The sequence below is a fragment of the Salvelinus namaycush genome, unplaced genomic scaffold (assembly GCF_016432855.1).
Source record: "Salvelinus namaycush isolate Seneca unplaced genomic scaffold, SaNama_1.0 Scaffold1306, whole genome shotgun sequence".
In the NCBI taxonomy this organism is placed as follows: Eukaryota; Metazoa; Chordata; class Actinopteri; order Salmoniformes; family Salmonidae; genus Salvelinus; species Salvelinus namaycush.
Genome location: NW_024058016.1, coordinates 55001 through 72186, shown reverse-complemented (window position 1 = coordinate 72186; position 17186 = coordinate 55001). Strand labels below are relative to the sequence as shown.

General features: G+C 45.5%; 1 long non-coding RNA gene across 1 annotated transcript; it reads left to right on the top strand.

Moving 5' to 3' along the window:
- Window positions 1-57: 57 nt before the first annotated feature.
- Window positions 58-12737, top strand: LOC120036326. Its single transcript, XR_005474467.1, has 2 exons — window positions 58-184; window positions 12269-12737. It is a non-coding gene; the product is annotated as an uncharacterized LOC120036326 (long non-coding RNA).
- The last annotated feature ends 4449 nt before the right edge of the window (window positions 12738-17186 follow it).

The window sequence follows — 17186 nt, the reverse complement described above, 5'->3', positions numbered from 1 at the left end:
TTTATCTCTGTGTGGGTCTAACCAGGGTTTATCTCTGTGTGGGTCTAACCAGGGTTTATCTCTGTGTCAGGGTGATCGAGCAGCTTGGAGGTAAACAGCTGGTGATGAACCACATGCACCATGAAGATCAGCTGGTCCGCTACAACGCCCTGCTGGCCGTGCAGAAACTCATGGTCCACAACTGGTACGTACTACTGCTAGATACTAGTTTAAACTCATGGTCCACAACTGGTACGTACTACTGCTAGGTACTAGTTTAAACTCATGGTCCACAACTGGTACGTACTGCTGCTAGGTACTAGTTTAAACTCATGGTCCACAGCTGGTACGTACTACTGCTAGGTACTAGTTTAAACTCATGGTCCACAACTGGTACGTACTACTGCTAGGTACTAGTTTAAACTCATGGTCCACAACTGGTACGTACTACTGCTAGGTACTAGTTTAAACTCATGGTCCACAACTGGTACGTACTACTGCTAGGTACTAGTTTAAACTCATGGTCCACAACTGGTACGTACTACTGCTAGGTACTAGTTTAAACTCATGGTCCACAACTGGTACGTACTACTGCTAGGTACTAGTTTAAACTCATGGTCCACAACTGGTACGTACTACTGCTAGGTACTAGTTTAAACTCATGGTCCACAACTGGTACGTACTACTGCTAGGTACTAGTTTAAACTCATGGTCCACAACTGCTACGTACTACTGCTAGGTACTAGTTTAAACTCATGGTCCACAACTGGTACGTACTACTGCTAGGTACTAGTTTAAACTCATGGTCCACAACTGGTACGTACTACTGCTAGGTACTAGTTTAAACTCATGGTCCACAACTGGTACGTACTACTGCTAGATACTAGTTTAAACTCATGGTCCACAACTGGTACGTACTACTGCTAGGTACTAGTTTAAACTCATGGTCCACAACTGGTACGTACTACTGCTAGGTACTAGTTTAAACTCATGGTCCACAGCTGGTACGTACTACTGCTAGGTACTAGTTTAAACTCATGGTCCACAACTGGTACGTACTACTGCTAGGTACTAGTTTAAACTCATGGTCCACAACTGGTACGTACTACTGCTAGATACTAGTTTAAACTCATGGTCCACAACTGGTACGTACTACTGCTACGTACTAGTTTAAACTCATGGTCCACAACTGGTACGTACTACTGCTAGGTACTAGTTTAAACTCATGGTCCACAACTGGTACGTACTACTGCTAGGTACTAGTTTAAACTCATGGTCCACAACTGGTACGTACTACTGCTAGGTACTAGTTTAAACTCATGGTCCACAACTGGTACGTACTGCTGCTAGGTACTAGTTTAAACTCATGGTCCACAACTGGTACGTACTACTGCTAGGTACTAGTTTAAACTCACGGTCCACAACTGGTACGTACTGCTGCTAGGTACTAGTTTAAACTCACGGTCCACAACTGGTACGTACTACTGCTAGGTACTAGTTTAAACTCATGGTCCACAACTGGTACGTACTACTGCTAGGTACTAGTTTAAACTCATGGTCCACAACTGGTACGTACTACTGCTAGGTACTAGTTTAAACTCATGGTCCACAACTGGTACGTACTACTGCTAGGTACTAGTTTAAACTCATGGTCCACAACTGGTACGTACTACTGCTAGGTACTAGTTTAAACTCATGGTCCACAACTGGTACGTACTACTGCTAGGTACTAGTTTAAACTCATGGTCCACAGCTGGTACGTACTACTGCTAGGTACTAGTTTAAACTCATGGTCCGCAACTGGTACGTACTACTGCTAGGTACTAGTTTAAACTCATGGTCCACAACTGGTACGTACTACTGCTAGGTACTAGTTTAAACTCATGGTCCGCAACTGGTACGTACTACTGCTAGATACTAGTTTAAACTCATGGTCCACTACTGCTAGGTACTAGTTTAAACTCACGGTCCACAACTGGTACGTACTACTGCTAGGTACTAGTTTAAACTCATGGTCCACAACTGGTACGTACTACTGCTAGGTACTAGTTTAAACTCATGGTCCACAACTGGTACGTACTACTGCTAGGTACTAGTTTAAACTCATGGTCCACAGCTGGTACGTACTACTGCTAGGTACTAGTTTAAACTCATGGTCCACAACTGGTACGTACTACTGCTAGGTACTAGTTTAAACTCATGGTCCACAACTGGTACGTACTACTGCTAGGTACTAGTTTAAACTCATGGTCCACAACTGGTACGTACTGCTGCTAGGTACTAGTTTAAACTCATGGTCCACTACTGCTAGGTACTAGTTTAAACTCATGGTCCACAACTGGTACGTACTACTGCTAGGTACTAGTTTAAACTCATGGTCCACAGCTGGTACGTACTACTGCTAGGTACTAGTTTAAACTCATGGTCCACAACTGGTACGTACTACTGCTAGGTACTAGTTTAAACTCATGGTCCACAACTGGTACGTACTACTGCTAGGTACTAGTTTAAACTCATGGTCCACAACTGGTACGTACTACTGCTAGGTACTAGTTTAAACTCATGGTCCACAACTGGTACGTACTACTGCTAGGTACTAGTTTAAACTCATGGTCCACAACTGGTACGTACTACTGCTAGGTGCTAGTTTAAACTCATGGTCCACAACTGGTATGTACTACTGCTAGGTACTAGTTTAAATGACTGCCTACCCCGGCAAAACCCAGACGACGCTGGGCCAATTGTGCGCCGCCCTATGGGACTCCCAATCACGGCCGGGTGTGAGGACTGGCGAGGCGTCTGTTTCTCAAACTAGACACTCTAATGTACTTGTAAAACAAGGACATTTCTAAGTGACCCCAAACTTTTGAACAGTAGTGTAGATACAGTACCAGTCAAAAGTTTGGACACACCAACTCATTCAAGGGTTTTTCTTTACTATTATTCTACAATGTAGAAAATAATAAAAATAAAGACCTCAAAACTATGAAATAACACATGGAATCATGTAGTAAACAAAAAAGTGTTAAACACATATGTGACAGCTTTGCACAGTCTTGGCATTCTCTCAACCAGCTTCACCTAGAATGCTTTTCCAACAGTCTTGAAGGAGTTCCCACATATGCTGAGCACTTGTTGGCTGCTTTTCCTTCACTCTGCGATCCAACTCATCCCAAACCATCTCACTTGGGTTGAGGTTGGGTGATTGTGGAGGCCAGGCCATCTGATGCAGCACTCCATCACTCTCCTTCTTGGTCAAATAGCCCTTACACAGCCTGGAGGTGTGTTGAGTCATTGTCCTGCTGAAGAACAAATGATAGTCCCACGAAGCCCAAACCAGATGGGATGGAGTATCGCTGCAGAATGCTGTGGTAGCCATGCTGGTTAAGTGTGCCTTGAATTCTAAGTAAATCACCAACAGTGTCACCAGTAAATCACACCACCTCCTCCATGCTTCACGGTGGGAACCACACATGCGGTGAATCCGTTCACCTACTCTGCGTCACAGAAAGACACGGCTGTTGGAGCCAAAAATCGCAAATTTGGACTCATCAGAGCAAAGGACAGATTTCCACCGGTCTAATGTCAATTGCTTGTGTTTCTTGGCCCAAGCAAGTCTCTTCTTCTCATTGGTGTCCTTTAGTAGTGGTTTCTTTGCAGCAATTTGACCATGAAGGCCTGATTCATACAGTCTCCTCTGAACAGTTGATGTTGAAATGTGTCTGTTACTTGAACACTGGAGCATTTATTTGGGCTGCAATTTCTGAGGCTGGAAACTAATGAACTTATCCTCTGCAGCAGAGGTAACTCTGGGTCTTCCTTTCCTGAGGCTGGTAACTCTAATGAACTTATCCTCTGCAGCAGAGGTAACTCTGGGTCTTCCTTTCCTGAGGCTGGTAACTCTAATGAACTTATCCTCTGCAGCAGAGGTAACTCTGGGTCTTCCTTTCCTGTGGCTGGTAACTCTAATGAACTTATCCTCTGCAGAAGAGGTGACTCTGGGTCTTCCTTTCCTGTGGGAGTACTCATGAGAGCCAGTTTCATCATAGCTCTTGACGCGACTGCACTTGAAGAAACTTTCAAAGTTCTTGACATTTTCTGAATTGACTGATAAGTCAAATGTATTTATAAAGCCCTTTTTCATCAGCCGATGTCACAAAGTGCTGTACAGAAACCCAGCCTGAAACTCCAAACAGCAAGCAATGCATGTTTTAAAGTAATGATGGGCTGTTGTTTCTCTTTGCTTATTTGAGCTGTTCTTGCAATAATATGGACTTGGTCTTTCACCAAAGCTATCTTCTCTATACCACCCCTACCTTATCACAACACAACTCATTGGCTGAAACGCATTAAGAAGGGAAGAAATTCCACAAATTAACTTTTAGCAAGGAACACCTTTTAATTGAAATGCATTCCAGGTGACTACCTCATGGAACTGGTTGAGAGAATGCCAAGAGTGTGCAATGCTGTCAAGGCAAAGGGTGGCTACTCTGAAGAATCTGAAATATAGAAAATATATTTTGATTTGTTTAACCCTTTTTTGGTTACCACATGATTCCATATGTGTTATTTCATAGTTGTGATGTCTTCACTATTATTCTACAATGTAGAAATAAAGAAAAACCCTGCAATGAGTATGTGTGTCCAGACGTTTGACTGGTACTGTATATATGAGCCTGTTGGTTTAAAACACGTTCACTATATACAGTGCCTTGTGAAAGTATTCAGACTCCTTGACTTTCTCCACATTTAGTTACAGCCTTATTCTAAAATGGATTAAAAAATTTTTTTACATCTCAGCAATCTACACACAATACCCCATAATGACAAAGCAAAACAGATTCTCAGAAATTGTACCAAATGTGGAGATGGGAGAACCTTCCAGAAGGACAACCATCTCTACAGTACTCCACCAATCAGTCCTTTATGGTAGAGTGGCCAGACGGAAGCCACTCCTCAGTAAAAGGGACATGACAACCCGCTTAGAGTTTGCCAAAAGGCACCTAAAGGACTCTCAAACCATGAGAAACAAGATTCTCTGGTCTGATGAAACCAAGATTGAACTCTTTGGCCTGAATGCCAAGCGTCACGTCTGGAGGAAACCTGGCACCATCCCTACGGTGAAGCATGGTGGTGGCAGCATCATGCTGTGGGGATGTTTTTTCAGAGGCAGGAACTGGGAGACTCGTCAGGGTCGAGGCAAAGATGAACAGAGCAAAGTACAGAGAGATCCTTGATGAAAACCTTCTCCAGAGTGTTCAGTACCTCAGGCTGGGGTGAAGGTTCACCTTCCAACAGGACAACGCACACAGCCAAGACAATGCAGGAGTGGCTTCAGTACAAGTCTCTGAATGTCCTTGAGTGGCCCAGCCAGAGCCCGGACTTGAACCCGGTCAAACATCTCTGGAGACCTGAAAATAGCTGTGCAGAGACGCTCCCCATCCAACCTGACAGAGCTTGAGAGGATCTGCAGAGAAGAATGGGAGAAACTCCCCAAATACAGGTGTGTCAAGCTTGTAGCGTCATACCTAAGAAGACTCGAGGCTGTAATCGCTGCCAAAGGTTGTTCAACAAAGTACTAAGTAAAGGGTCTGAACTTATGTAAACGTAATATTTTAACAATTGTAAAAAATAAATAAATTGTGCTTTGTCATTATGGGGTATTGTGTGTAGATTGATGAGGGGAAAAACTATGTAATACAGTTTTGAATACGGCTGTAACCTAACAACTTGTGGATAAAGCGAAGGGGTCTGAATACTTTTCCGAAGGCACTGTAGTTTAGTAAAACCCCTCCCTCTCCCCTGTTTCAGTGTGGGCCTAGACTGTTCAGGGTGGGCCTAGAGTTTTCAGGGTGGGCCTAGACTGTTCAGGGTGGGCCTAGACTGTTCAGGGTGGGCCTAGACTGTTGAGTGCCAAAAACAAGGGGTTAAATACTCTACATGACCAAAAGTATGTGGACACCTGCTCGTCGAACATCTCATTCCAAAATTATGGGCATTAATATGTAGTTGGTCTCCCCTTTGATGCTATAACAGCCTCCACTCTTCTGGGAAGGCTTTCCACTAGATGTTGGAACATTGCTGCTATAACAGCCTCCACTCTTCTGGGAAGGCTTTCCACTAGATGTTGGAACATTGCTGCTATAACAGCCTCCACTCTTCTGGGAAGGCTTTCCACTAGATGTTGGAACATTGCTGCTATAACAGCCTCCACTCTTCTGGGAAGGCTTTCCACTAGATGTTGGAACATTGCTGCTATAACAGCCCCCACTCTTCTGGGAAGGCTTTCCACTAGATGTTGGAACATTGCTGCTATAACAGCCTCCACTCTTCTGGGAAGGCTTTCCACTAGATGTTGGAACATTGCTGCTATAACAGCCTCCACTCTTCTGGGAAGGCTTTCCACTAGATGTTGGAACATTGCTGCTATAACAGCCTCCACTCTTCTGGGAAGGCTTTCCACTAGATGTTGGAACATTGCTGCTATAACAGCCTCCACTCTTCTGGGAAGGCTTTCCACTAGATGTTGGAACATTGCTGCTATAACAGCCTCCACTCTTCTGGGAAGGCTTTCCACTAGATGTTGGAACATTGCTGCTATAACAGCCTCCACTCTTCTGGGAAGGCTTTCCACTAGATGTTGGAACATTGCTGCTATAACAGCCTCCACTCTTCTGGGAAGGCTTTCCACTAGATGTTGGAACATTGCTGCTATAACAGCCTCCACTCTTCTGGGAAGGCTTTCCACTAGATGTTGGAACATTGCTGCTATAACAGCCTCCACTCTTCTGGGAAGGCTTTCCACTAGATGTTGGAACATTGCTGCTATAACAGCCCCCACTCTTCTGGGAAGGCTTTCCACTAGATGTTGGAACATTGCTGCTATAACAGCCTCCACTCTTCTGGGAAGGCTTTCCACTAGATGTTGGAACATTGCTGCTATAACAGCCTCCACTCTTCTGGGAAGGCTTTCCACTAGATGTTGGAACATTGCTGCTATAACAGCCTCCACTCTTCAGGAAAGGCTTTCCACTAGATGTTGGAACATTGCTGCTATAACAGCCTCCACTCTTCTGGAAAGGCTTTCCACTAGATGTTGGAACATTGCTGCTATTACAGCCTCCACTCTTCTGGGAAGGCTTTCCACTAGATGTTGGAACATTGCTGCTATAACAGCCTCCACTCTTCTGGGAAGGCTTTCCACTAGATGTTGGAACATTGCTGCTATAACAGCCTCCACTCTTCTGGGAAGGCTTTCCACTAGATGTTGGAACATTGCTGCTATAACAGCCTCCCATCTTCTGGGAAGGCTTTCCACTAGATGTTGGAACATTGCTGCTATAACAGCCTCCACTCTTCTGGGAAGGCTTTCCACTAGATGTTGGAACATTGCTGCTATAACAGCCTCCACTCTTCTGGGAAGGCTTTCCACTAGATGTTGGAACATTGCTGCTATAACAGCCTCCACTCTTCTGGGAAGGCTTTCCACTAGATGTTGGAACATTGCTGCTATAACAGCCTCCACTCTTCTGGGAAGGCTTTCCACTAGATGTTGGAACATTGCTGCTATAATAGCCCCCACTCTTCTGGGAAGGCTTTCCACTAGATGTTGGAACATTGCTGCTATAACAGCCTCCACTCTTCTGGGAAGGCTTTCCACTAGATGTTGGAACATTGCTGCTATAACAGCCTCCACTCTTCTGGGAAGGCTTTCCACTAGATGTTGGAACATTGCTGCTATAACAGCCTCCACTCTTCTGGGAAGGCTTTCCACTAGATGTTGGAACATTGCTGCTATAACAGCCTCCACTCTTCTGGGAAGGCTTTCCACTAGATGTTGGAACATTGCTGCTATAACATTCTCCACTCTTCTGGGAAGGCTTTCCACTAGATGTTGGAACATTGCTGCTATAACAGCCTCCACTCTTCTGGGAAGGCTTTCCACTAGATGTTGGAACATTGCTGCTATAACAGCCTCCACTCTTCAGGAAAGGCTTTCCACTAGATGTTGGAACATTGCTGCTATAACAGCCTCCACTCTTCTGGGAAGGCTTTCCACTAGATGTTGGAACATTGCTGCTATAACAGCCTCCACTCTTCAGGAAAGGCTTTCCACTAGATGTTGGAACATTGCTGCTATAACAGCCTCCACTCTTCTGGGAAGGCTTTCCACTAGATGTTGGAACATTGCTGCTATAACAGCCTCCACTCTTCTGGGAAGGCTTTCCACTAGATGTTGGAACATTGCTGCTATAACAGCCTCCACTCTTCTGGGAAGGCTTTCCACTAGATGTTGGAACATTGCTGCTATAACAGCCTCCACTCTTCTGGAAAGGCTTTCCACTAGATGTTGGAACATTGCTGCTATTACAGCCTCCACTCTTCTGGGAAGGCTTTCCACTAGATGTTGGAACATTGCTGCTATAACAGCCTCCACTCTTCTGGGAAGGCTTTCCACTAGATGTTGGAACATTGCTGCTATAACAGCCTCCACTCTTCTGGGAAGGCTTTCCACTAGATGTTGGAACATTGCTGCTATAACAGCCTCCCATCTTCTGGGAAGGCTTTCCACTAGATGTTGGAACATTGCTGCTATAACAGCCTCCACTCTTCTGGGAAGGCTTTCCACTAGATGTTGGAACATTGCTGCTATAACATTCTCCACTCTTCTGGGAAGGCTTTCCACTAGATGTTGGAACATTGCTGCTATAACAGCCTCCACTCTTCTGGGAAGGCTTTCCACTAGATGTTGGAACATTGCTGCTATAACAGCCTCCACTCTTCTGGGAAGGCTTTCCACTAGATGTTGGAACATTGCTGCTATAACAGCCTCCACTCTTCTGGGAAGGCTTTCCACTAGATGTTGGAACATTGCTGCTATAACATTCTCCACTCTTCTGGGAAGGCTTTCCACTAGATGTTGGAACATTGCTGCTATAACAGCCTCCACTCTTCTGGGAAGGCTTTCCACTAGATGTTGGAACATTGCTGCTATAACAGCCTCCACTCTTCAGGAAAGGCTTTCCACTAGATGTTGGAACATTGCTGCTATAACAGCCTCCACTCTTCTGGGAAGGCTTTCCACTAGATGTTGGAACATTGCTGCTATAACAGCCTCCACTCTTCAGGAAAGGCTTTCCACTAGATGTTGGAACATTGCTGCTATAACAGCCTCCACTCTTCTGGGAAGGCTTTCCACTAGATGTTGGAACATTGCTGCTATAACAGCCTCCACTCTTCAGGAAAGGCTTTCCACTAGATGTTGGAACATTGCTGCTATAACAGCCTCCACTCTTCTGGGAAGGCTTTCCACTAGATGTTGGAACATTGCTGCTATAACAGCCTCCACTCTTCTGGGAAGGCTTTCCACTAGATGTTGGAACATTGCTGCTATAACAGCCTCCACTCTTCTGGAAAGGCTTTCCACTAGATGTTGGAACATTGCTGCTATTACAGCCTCCACTCTTCTGGGAAGGCTTTCCACTAGATGTTGGAACATTGCTGCTATAACAGCCTCCACTCTTCTGGGAAGGCTTTCCACTAGATGTTGGAACATTGCTGCTATAACAGCCTCCACTCTTCTGGGAAGGCTTTCCACTAGATGTTGGAACATTGCTGCTATAACAGCCTCCACTCTTCTGGGAAGGCTTTCCACTAGATGTTGGAACATTGCTGCTATAACAGCCTCCACTCTTCTGGGAAGGCTTTCCACTAGATGTTGGAACATTGCTGCTATAACAGCCCCCACTCTTCTGGGAAGGCTTTCCACTAGATGTTGGAACATTGCTGCTATAACAGCCTCCACTCTTCTGGGAAGGCTTTCCACTAGATGTTGGAACATTGCTGCTATAACAGCCTCCACTCTTCAGGAAAGGCTTTCCACTAGATGTTGGAACATTGCTGCTATAACAGCCTCCACTCTTCTGGGAAGGCTTTCCACTAGATGTTGGAACATTGCTGCTATAACAGCCTCCACTCTTCAGGAAAGGCTTTCCACTAGATGTTGGAACATTGCTGCTATAACAGCCTCCACTCTTCTGGGAAGGCTTTCCACTAGATGTTGGAACATTGCTGCTATAACAGCCTCCACTCTTCTGGGAAGGCTTTCCACTAGATGTTGGAACATTGCTGCTATAACAGCCTCCACTCTTCTGGGAAGGCTTTCCACTAGATGTTGGAACATTGCTGCTATAACATTCTCCACTCTTCTGGGAAGGCTTTCCACTAGATGTTGGAACATTGCTGCTATAACAGCCTCCACTCTTCTGGGAAGGCTTTCCACTAGATGTTGGAACATTGCTGCTATAACAGCCTCCACTCTTCTGGGAAGGCTTTCCACTAGATGTTGGAACATTGCTGCTATAACAGCCTCCACTTTTCTGGGAAGGCTTTCCACTAGATGTTGGAACATTGCTGCTATAACAGCCTCCACTCTTCTGGGAAGGCTTTCCACTAGATGTTGGAACATTGCTGCTATAACAGCCTCCACTCTTCTGGGAAGGCTTTCCACTAGATGTTGGAACATTGCTGCTATAACAGCCTCCACTCTTCTGGGAAGGCTTTACACTAGATGTTGGAACATTGCTGCTATAACAGCCTCCACTCTTCTGGGAAGGCTTTCCACTAGATGTTGGAACATTGCTGCTATAACAGCCTCCACTCTTCTGGGAAGGCTTTCCACTAGATGTTGGAACATTGCTGCTATAACAGCCTCCACTCTTCTGGGAAGGCTTTCCACTAGATGTTGGAACATTGCTGCTATAACAGCCTCCACTCTTCTGGGAAGGCTTTCCACTAGATGTTGGAACATTGCTGCTATAACAGCCTCCACTCTTCTGGGAAGGCTTTCCACTAGATGTTGGAACATTGCTGCTATAACAGCCTCCACTCTTCTGGGAAGGCTTTCCACTAGATGTTGGAACATTGCTGCTATTACAGCCTCCACTCTTCTGGGAAGGCTTTCCACTAGATGTTGGAACATTGCTGCTATAACAGCCTCCACTCTTCTGGGAAGGCTTTCCACTAGATGTTGGAACATTGCTGCTATAACAGCCTCCACTCTTCTGGGAAGGCTTTCCACTAGATGTTGGAACATTGCTGCTATAACAGCCTCCACTCTTCTGGGAAGGCTTTCCACTAGATGTTGGAACATTGCTGCTATAACAGCCTCCACTCTTCTGGGAAGGCTTTCCACTAGATGTTGGAACATTGCTGCTATTACAGCCTCCACTCTTCTGGGAAGGCTTTCCACTAGATGTTGGAACATTGCTGCTATAACAGCCTCCACTCTTCTGGGAAGGCTTTCCACTAGATGTTGGAACATTGCTGCTATAACAGCCTCCACTCTTCTGGGAAGGCTTTCCACTAGATGTTGGAACATTGCTGCTATAACAGCCTCCACTCTTCTGGGAAGGTTTTCCACTAGATGTTGGAACATTGCTGCTATAACAGCCTCCACTCTTCTGGGAAGGCTTTCCACTAGATGTTGGAACATTGCTGCTATAACAGCCTCCACTCTTCTGGGAAGGCTTTCCACTAGATGTTGGAACATTGCTGCTGTAACAGCCTCCACTCTTCTGGGAAGGCTTTCCACTAGATGTTGGAACATTGCTGCTATAACAGCCTCCACTCTTCTGGGAAGGTTTTCCACTAGATGTTGGAACATTGCTGCTGGGACTTGCTTCCATTCAGCCACAAGAGCATTAGTGAGGTCGGGCACTGATGTTGGGCGATTAGGTCTGGCTCACAGTCGGCGTTCCAATTCATACCAAAGGTGTTCGATGGGTTTGAGGCCAAGGATGATATATTCTGGATTATTGATTTTCTCCTCTGCAGGGAGTACCTGGTCAATACTATAGTAATGATTATTGATTTTCTCCTCTACAGGGAGTACCTGGTCAATACTATAGTAATGATTATTGATTTTCTCTACAGGGAGTACCTGGTCAATACTATAGTAATGATTATTGATTTTCTCCTCTACAGGGAGTACCTGGTCAATACTATAGTAATGATTATTGATTTTCTCCTCTACAGGGAGTACCTGGTCAATACTATAGTAATGATTATTGATTTTCTCCTCTACAGGGATACCTGGTCAATACTATAGTAATGATTATTGATTTTCTCCTCTACAGGGAGTACCTGGTCAATACTATAGTAATGATTATTGATTTTCTCCTCTACAGGGATACCTGGTCAATACTATAGTAATGATTATTGATTTTCTCCTCTACAGGGAGTACCTGGTCAATACTATAGTAATGATTATTGATTTTCTCCTCTGCAGGGAGTACCTGGGGAAGCAGCTCCAGTCGTCTGACCAGCAGCAGCAACAGGCTGTGGCCACCAGGAGCTGATCTCTGACCCCTGACCCCTGACCCCTGCATGGAACCCACTCTGTGTCTGGGTTTGCATACATGTACTGGGGTATACATGCATACCAGTATATGTACTGTATGTGTGGCTGTGTGTGTGTATCTATGTACATCGTCCAATGAAAACTGGACAGTTGATCCAGGTAATTATGTCAGGAGTTGATGTGTAAAAGGTGTTTCTTACCTGTCTATTCTCCTCCACTCTGGCTGTATGTTGATTTCCTGGTCGTGCTACAGTATATTATGTCATGTGTCCTCACAGCTATGTGATGTAAGGTGATTTAAATAGCACTTGGTGTTGTGATCAATATAAAATGGCTCAAGTTATTTGTGTCGTGTGTAAAACATTGTGAGTATCCAATAAAACTAATCTAGATGGTCTGGTGGGGCTGTGTTTCTTCTTGACCGCTGTCATCTCTCATAATAACTGTAAGGTCTCTGTAAAGGGGCTGTGTTTCTTCTTGACCGCTGGCATCTCTCATAATAACTGTAAGGTCTCTGTAAAGGGGCTGTGTTTCTTCTTGACCGCTGTCATCTCTCATAATAACTGTAAGGTCTCTGTAAAGGGGCTGTGGTTCTTCTTGACCGCTGTCATCTCTCATAATAACTGTAAGGTCTCTGTAAAGGGGCTGTGTTTCTTCTTGACCGCTGGCATCTCTCATAATAACTGTAAGGTCTCTGTAAAGGGGCTGTGTTTCTTCTTGACCGCTGGCATCTCTCATAATAACTGTAAGGTCTCTGTAAAGTCTCTCAGGTTGTTTAAGATGCATTTCCAAAAACATGTCAGATTGAGAGACCGACCACAGCAAGTCAGCATTGGACCCTGGATCTTCTGTTGCCGGTCACAGGAGAAGAGTTGTCGGGATAGAAAACTAAGACCTCCGCTGTGTTTGTGCGTGCGTGGGACCAGGCATACAGCTGCAGAGTTGTGATGAGTCAATATGTATGTATTTGTTGCCCCGCTCCACTGGGTTCTCTCTCACACAAACAAGATCCCCTGTTATGTTTAGAGGAACTCTGGACTACCAGTCGAGCTAAATTACTTCTGTGCGCTCTTCGACGCAAGCAACACTGAACCATGCATGAGAGCGTCAGCTGTTCTGGATCACGCTCTCTGTAGCCGATGTGAGTAAGACCTTTAAACAGGTCAACATTCACAAGACCGCAGGGCCAGACAGATTACCAGGATGCCCAGGTGGTAAGGGTAGGTATCAACACATCTGCCACGCTGATCCTCATCACTGCAGCCCCTCAGGTGTGTGTACTTAGTCCCCTCCTGTACTCCCTGTTCACCCAGGACTGCGTGGCCAAACACGACTCCAACACCACCATTAAGTTTGCTGACGACACAACAGTGATAGGCCTGATCACCGGCCTATCACTTTTTGTTTTTTTTCACCCCCTTGTTCATTTCGTGGTATCCAATTGGTAGTAGTTAGTCTTGTCTCATCGCTGCAACTCCCGTACGGACTCGGGAGAGGCGAAGGTTGAGAGCCATGTGTCCTCCGAAACACAACCCAACCAAGCCCCACTGCCCATCCAACCCGGAAGCCAGCCGCACCAATCTGTCGGCGGAAACACCGTACACCTGGCGACCTGGTCAGCGCGCACTGCGCCCGGCCCGCCACAGGAGTCGCTAGTGCGCGATGAGACAAGGATGTCCCTGCCGGCCAAACCCTCCCTAACCTGGACGATGCTGGGCCAATTGTGCGCCGCCCCATGAGCCTCCCGGTCGCGGCCGGCTGCGACAGAGCCTGGACTCGAACCCAGAATCTCTAGTGGCACAGCAAGCACTGCGATGCAGTACCTTAGACCACTGTGCCACTCGGGAGGCCTACGATGAGACTGTTGATAGGGAGGAGGTCAGACAACAACCTCTCCCTCAATGTGAGCAAGACAAAGGAGCTGATCGTGGACTACAGGAAAAGGTGGTCTGAACAGGCCCCCATTAACATCGAGTCTGGAGTGGAGCGGGTCGAGAGTTTCAAGTTCCTTGGTGTCCAATTCACCAGCAAACTATCATGGTCCAAACACACCAAGACAGTCGTGAAGAGGGCACGACAAAACCTATTCCCCCTCAGGAGACTGAAAAGATTTGGCATGGGTCCCCACAGCTGTAACATCGAGAGAATCCTGACCGGTTGCATCACCGCCTGGTATGGCAACTGCTCGGCATCTGACCGTAAGGCGCTACACAGGGTAGTGTGTACGGCCCAGTACATTAACCCCCCCCCCCTCCATTTGTTTTTACACTGCTGCTACGTGCTGTTTATTATCTATGCATAGTCACTTCACTCCTACCTACATGTACAAATTACCTCGACTAACCTACCGGTACCCCCTGTATATAGCCTCGTTATTGTTATTTTGTAACTTATTATATTTTATTTGGTAGATATTTTCTTAACTCTTTCTTGAACGGCTCTGTTAAGGGCTCGTAAGTAAGCGTTTCACGGTGAGGATATGAATGAAATATTCTGGTGACAAATACACATAACATTTAGTTTCACCACCAGGAGCCAGTTAAGAAAACATATAAATGGCACAGATTGACAGATTCTGTACAGGGACATTCTATAATAAATCAATTCAAATGAATCAGATTCTGGTGAATATACTCAATTGTAGATCCATTCATCTTTGAAAAGTGAAAATAGGCCTACATTAATATGAAGAAACTCATATTCTGTTGGAATGACCTTTAAACAGGAAATGACATGTATGTCTGTGTTTAACTCGACTGTAAAATGACTTGAAGCTGAGAGTCCTTCAGTGTGACATTAGAGCAGAGCAGCTGTCCCATGCAGCCATGAGCAGAGCAGCAGCTGTTGTCCTGGGTTAGAGCTGACTGACTGCTACTGAGGGCTACCTCTACCCTTCTCTCTCTCCCCCCACTCCCACACACACACGAGTATCAAAGATTTTTGCTCAACGTTTCTAGTATTATTTCCTATTACCGACAAGCACCTCTGGAAATAAGATTGGGGATTACACACCACAGAGCAGCACATCTGATTTACCAGACCTGGATCCCGCATTCATCACAGGAGAGGGGGTGGTGTAGTCAGACTAAGGAGAGGGGGTGGTGTAGTCAGACTAAGGAGAGGGGGTGGTGTAGTCAGACTAAGGAGAGAGGGTGGTGTAGTCAGACTAAGGAGAGGGGGTGTTGTAGTCAGACTAAGGAGAGGGGGTGTTGTAGTCAGACTAAGGAGAGGGGGTGGTGTAGTCAGACTAAGGAGAGGGGGTGGTGTAGTCAGACTAAGGAGAGGGGGTGTTGTAGTCAGACTAAGGAGAGGGGGTGTTGTAGTCAGACTAAGGAGAGGGGGTGGTGTAGTCAGACTAAGGAGAGGGGGTGGTGTAGTCAGACTAAGGAGAGGGGGTGTTGTAGTCAGACTAAGGAGAGGGGGTGGTGTAGTCAGACTAAGGAGAGGGGGTGGTGTAGTCAGACTAAGGAGAGGGGGTGGTGTAGTCAGACTAAGGAGAGGGGGTGGTGTAGTCAGACTAAGGAGAGAGGGTGGTGTAGTCAGACTAAGCAAACCACCCTCCACTTCCTAGTATAATACTTGCTAATGTACAGTCTCTGGACAGTGAACTACGTAAGAGTTAGAGTGCAGATTTCCTACCAGAGAGATATGAGATAGTGTAACCTAATCTGTTTTACTGAGACTTGGCTATCAGCGGGAGGTGCTTGATACCGTTATAGAAGTTAGTTGGCCCAGAACAGAGCAGCACGGCTGGCCCAGTACACAGAGAGTTAACATCAATAATATGCATGTCAATCTCTCCTGGCTCAGGGTGGAGGAGAGATTGACTGCATCACTACTTGTCTTTGTGAGAGGTATTGACATGCTGAAACCACTGAGCTGTTTGTTTAAACTACTAACACACAGCTCAGACACCAATATACACCCCACAAGACATTCCACCATTCTTTTACTTATAGATTTGTTTGGATTGTTGGGAATTGTTAGATCGTACTGTTGGAGCTAGGAACACAATCATTTTCTATACACAATCCCCCAGTCCAGAACAGACTGGGAGGCGCACAGTACTCATAGAGCCATGACTACATAGAACTCTATTCCACATCAAGACAGAACGCGTCTCCTTCCTGAGCGGTATGACGGCTGCGTGGTCCCATGGTGTTTATACTTGCGTACTATTGTTTGTACAGATGAACGTGGTACCTTCAGACGTTTGGAAATTGCTCCCAAGGATGAACCAGACTTGTGGAGGTCTACAAAAAAAATTGAGGTCCTGCCTGATTTCTTTTGATTTTCCCATGATGTCAAGCAAAGAGGCACTGAGTTTGAAGGTAGGCCTTGAAATACATCCACAGGTACACCTCCAAGTGACTCAAATGATGTCAATTAGCCTATCAGAAGCTTCTAAAGCCATGACATCATTTTCTGGAATTTTAAAAGCTGTTTAAAGGCACAGTCAACTTAGTGTATGTAAACTTCTGACCCACTGAAAATGTGTGCGAGCAAAGAGGCCTACAAACCTGACTCAGTTACACCAGCTCTGTCAGGAGGAATGGGCCAAAATTCACCCAACTTATTGTGGGAAGCTTGTGGAAGGCTACCTGAAATGTTTGACCCAAGTTAAACAATTTAAAGGCAATGCTACCAAATACTAATTGAGTGTATGTAAACTTCTGATCCACTGGGAATGTGATGAAAGAAATAAAAGCTGAAATAAATCATTCTCTCAACTATTATTCTGACATTTCAAATTCTTAAAATAAAGTGGTGATCCTAACTGACCTAAGACAGGGAATGTTTACTAGGATTAAATGTCAGGAATTGAGTTTAAATGTATTTGAGGTGT